Genomic DNA, 5106 nt, shown 5'->3' on the forward strand with positions numbered 1-5106 from the left:
GCAGGGCGTTTCAGTAGGCTAAACTCGCAAGCTGTATTTGCTAGCTAAGTAAGTGAAACTGAAAGTGAAAAAAAATACAATTTCTCTCTATATATATTTCTCTCTTGCTTCTCCTTAATTTTGGACTAAATGTATTTGTTCAAAACTGATCAACTTTTGTCTTTCTCTCTCTTTGAGTCAAATACTCACCACATTTTATGCACTGCAGTGCTAGCTAGCTGTAGCTTATGCTGTCAGTACTAGATTCATTTTCTGATCCTTTGATTGGGTGGACAATATGTCAGTTCCTGCTGCAAGAGCTCTGATAGATTGGAGGACGTCCTCCGGAAGTTGTCATAATTACTGTGTAAGTCTATGGAAGGGGCTGAGAACCATGAGCCTCCTAGGTTTTGTATTGAAGTCAATGTACCCAGAGGAGGACTGACGCCAACTGTCCTCCGGCTACACCATGGTGCTACTCAACAGTGTGCTGTTGAGGCTACTTGTTGACCTTCTTTGCAAAATAGTGTGTTTTAATCAATTATTTGGTGATGTTTAGTATAGTTTTATCTGAAAAGGATAACTTTTTTAAAGTTTTACCATTTTTTTTTTTTTAAATAAAATTCACTGAGGAAGATGGTCCTACCCTTCCTCCTCTGAGGAGCATCTACTGACGTGAACGCAGCGTGTGTTCTTAACCAAGTGGGAAGTGGGAATTTATACCCTGATGAAGACAGCTTGTCTGTCGAAACGTTGGTTATTAGTTTATAAAATTATTGCATCTGGGTGTGCGGCTCTCCTTGTCACGATCGTTATAAGGAGTGGACCAAGATGCAGCGTGATATGTTTCCATCCTCTTTATTTGGAAGAGAAACTCAAAGAAAAAACAATACAGCGTAAAACAAAACGTGACGCTCAATGTAGTGCACGCAGGCAACTATACCTAGACAAGATCCCACAAAGCACAATGGGGAAATGGCTGCCTCAATATGATCCCCAATCAGAGACAACGATAAACAGCTGCCTCTGATTGGGAACCATACCAGGCCAACATAGATACAGTGGGCTCCAAAGTTACTGGCACCCCTGACTGGCAATGCACAAACAATACTTTAAAAAATATAAACAATATAATTATAGAGATAAACTCAAAATACCAACATGTGAGAAATACTGTACTTTATTAATGTTTCAATGGAACCCACCAAAATCATACAATTATTTAATTCAAAATACATTTCACCAAAATCAAGGTTTCATAATTATTGGCACTCCTCATTTAGTACTTAGTGCAACCATCTCTGGCAAGGAAAACAGCATGGAGTCTTTTCCTGTAATGTTTGACAAGGTTAAGGAACAGATTTGGAGGGATTTTGGACCATTCCTCTATGCAGATCCTTTCAAGATCCTTCACATTCTTGAGTTTGCACTTGTCAACTGCCCTCTTCAACTCAGCCCACAGGTTTTCGATTGGATTGAGGTCCGGCGACTGAGATGGCCATGGCAGAACATTGATTTTGTTGTCACAGAACCATTTCTGTGTGGATCTTGAGGTATGTTTTGCGTCATTGTCTTGTTGGAAAGTCCACATACGGCCAAGTCCCAGCTTTCTGGCAGAGGCAACCAGATTGTCAGCCAACATTGCCTTGTACTAGGTGGAATTCATTATGCCATCAGTCTTAACCAGTGCCTCTGGACCTCTGGAATTAAAACAGCCCCAAAACATCCCTGACCCACCACCATAATTCACTGTGAGTATGAGGTGCCTCTCCTTGTATGCATCTCTGTTTCGATGCCAAACATGCCGATGCTGTATCTGACCAAAACGTTACATTTTGGTCTCATCTGACCAGAGCATCTTCTTCCAATCATAATTTAAATGACGTTTCGCAAACTCCAAGCACTTGCATCTGTGTCTTGGGGTCATTAAGGGCTTTCTTCTGGCAACCCTTCCAAAGAGCCTGTGGTTGTGGAGGTGGCGTCTGATGGTGCTTTTTGAAACCTGGTGACCCCAAGCCGCCACCAAGGCCTGCAATTCTTTCACAGTGATTCTGGGGTTTTTGTTGCTTCTCTCACGATCCTCCTCCCTATCCTGGGGGGCAAAATGCATTTGCGTCCTCTACACGTGAGGTTTTCAACTGTTCCATGTATTTTGATTTTTAAAATAATTGCCCTGACAGTGCTCAGTGGTATATTCAATCATTTGTGGATCTTCTTGTAGCCATTACCAGATTTATGAAGGTCTATGACCATCTGACTCTTTTGAACTTTGAGAAACTCAAAGAAAAAACAATAAAGCGTAAAACGAAACGTGAAGCTTAATATAGTGCACGCAGGCAACTATACCTAGACAAGATCCCACAAAGCACAATGGGGAAATGGCTGCCTCAATATGATCCCCAATCAGAGACAACGATAAACAGCTGCCTCTGATTGGGAACCATACCAGGCCAACATAGATACAGTGGGCTCCAAAATTACTGGCACCCCTGACTGGCAATGCACAAACAATACTTAAAAAAATATAAACAATATAATTATAGAGATAAACTCAAAATACCAACATGTGAGAAATACTGTACTTTATTAATGTTTCAATGGAACCCACCAAAATCATACAATTATTTAATACAAAATACATTTCACCAAAAGCAAGGTTTCATAATTATTGGCACTCCTCATTTAGTACTTAGTGCAACCATCTCTGGCAAGGAAAACAGCATGGAGTCTTTTCCTGTAATGTTTGACAAGGTTAAGGAACAGATTTGGAGGGATTTTGGACCATTCCTCTATGCAGATCCTTTCAAGATCCTTCACATTCTTGAGTTTGCACTTGTCAACTGCCCTCTTCAACTCAGCCCACAGGTTTTCGATATGATTGAGGTCCGGCGACTGAGATGGCCATGGCAGAACATTGATTTTGTTGACACAGAAAATATGAGCCATACCAAGCCAACATAGATATATAATCACCTAGATGACCCACCCTAGTCACACCCTGACCTAATCAACATAAAATAAAGAATAATAATAATAATAACAAGAATAAAAAGCTCTCTATGATCAGGGCATGACACTCCTTTTCTTTTGAAAGTGGGAATTAACACATACAACTGGATGAAATCCACTTGAACAGCCCTCCAACTGGTAATTACTAGTGGCAAACTTGTCTATCATCCTGAGCTCCCACTTCTCCCACATGCTGACCTCTGACGTCAGCTACTAAGGAAATTACCTTTATAACATAATTTTCGGCAGGTAAAATGCAACAACATAACATTATTAATAAAAAGCAATATATTAATATGTTTTTTGAACACTGTAATTTGTTTACAAGCATGATAGCTGTACTTTTAGTTTATGGTTTATGCAGCTTGTTGGCCATTAGCCAATCAGCATTTCTCAACAAGTTCAAAGCACATGAATGCATCCAACTGGTATTGACGACTTCACAACTGGTAAATTCCCACCTCCCAAATTGTTACGAATGCAGCATTCAATTGACTATATTGGGTAGAAGAATGTACATGCACATGTACAGTACCAGTTAAAAGTTTGGAGACACCTACTCATTCCAGGGTTTTTCTTTATTTTCACTATTTTCTACATTGTAGAATAATAGTGAAGACATCAAAACTATGAAATAACACATATGGAATAACGTAGTAACCAAAAAAGGGTTAAACAAATCAAATAAAAATCATATTTCAGATTCTTTGAAGTAGCTACCCTTTGCCTTGATGACAGCTTTTGGCTTTCTCTCAACCAGCTTCACCTGGAATGCTTTTCCAACAGTCTTGAAGGAGTTCCCATATATGCCGAGCACTTGGCTGCTTTTATTTCACTCTGCGGTCCCACTCATCCCAAACCATCTGAATTGGGTTGAGGTTGGGTGATTGTGGAGGCCAAGTCATCTGATGCACCACTCCATCACTCTCCTTCTTGGTCAAATAGCCCTTACACAGCCTGGGGGTTACTTTTTTTACATGTGCAATTTTATGTGCTATCGCTATTCAGCTAAAGTATGACCCCACCTGGAATTTGAACTCACATCCTCTGGATTTGAGGTACACTGACCTTTCTGCTTTGCCACAAAGTCTGTATACACATTCAATACATCTCTGCACTTACATTTATTTATTTCCTCAATTTGAGGGTTTTCTGTGTAGCTGTATAATGTTGGTGGTGCATATTAATCTGTTTCAATGTTACACCTGAATCACTATGATAAATAATAATTTGTCTTTAGTGTATTTTTATCAAAGCTGGGATGTACTTTGAAGTCCAAAAGTGTAGGAATAAAGGTGAAATCAGTTATAGACATGGTGGGATAGCAGGACGGTTGAAATGCACTGTTCCAAGCATTTGTGAGTTCAAATCCCAAGTAAGGACATGTTAAATAGTTATTCCTGTAAACATATTCAAAGTGTGTCAAATTTGTTTTAAAAAAAGCACTGTGTGTGTATCATAACAACTATATTTGATTGCATGGCATCACCTGTGAAATTGCATGTGAACATTTTTAATTCACTTGTGAAAGGTTATGCGATCACATGTGAAACTTCATGTGAAATATCATCACATGTGAAGTGTTCCAAAAACACATTGTTTTAGATGATTTCACCTGTGCAAAACATGTGGAAATGTCACATGTGAAAAGTGTTTTTTCCCATAACGATCCCCCATACAGCGATCTGGAACAGACATACTCATCCCACATACAGCAATCTAGGACAGACATACTCACAGCGCTGCCAGTATTGAGAAAGGCTTAAAAAAGTCACGGTAAAAAACTGTAGATTCAATAGGGGAGTGGAGGCAGACTTGACTAAGCACTGTTGTAAAGCCAAGAGTTGAAGAACTTGGAGTTAAAAGAGGGCAATTCATTATTATCACCAATTGGCATAAATGTTTTATGATGCCTTTACAATTGATCCTTCAATGTCACACAGGAGTCAGGAGATGACCAATAATCAGTGAAACCAAAAGAGGACATGGACCCGTGTATTCTGGGTTGCCGCAAAGACTTCTGCATCCGCAGTGCAGTGCAGTACGTGCGTGCGTGCGTGTGTGTGTGTGTATGGTCGACGTCACTTCGCTACAGTCTGCGGAGAAGCCTGAGAGCAA

This window comes from Salvelinus namaycush, chromosome 2, assembly GCF_016432855.1.
Source record: "Salvelinus namaycush isolate Seneca chromosome 2, SaNama_1.0, whole genome shotgun sequence".
Lineage (NCBI taxonomy): Eukaryota > Metazoa > Chordata > Actinopteri > Salmoniformes > Salmonidae > Salvelinus > Salvelinus namaycush.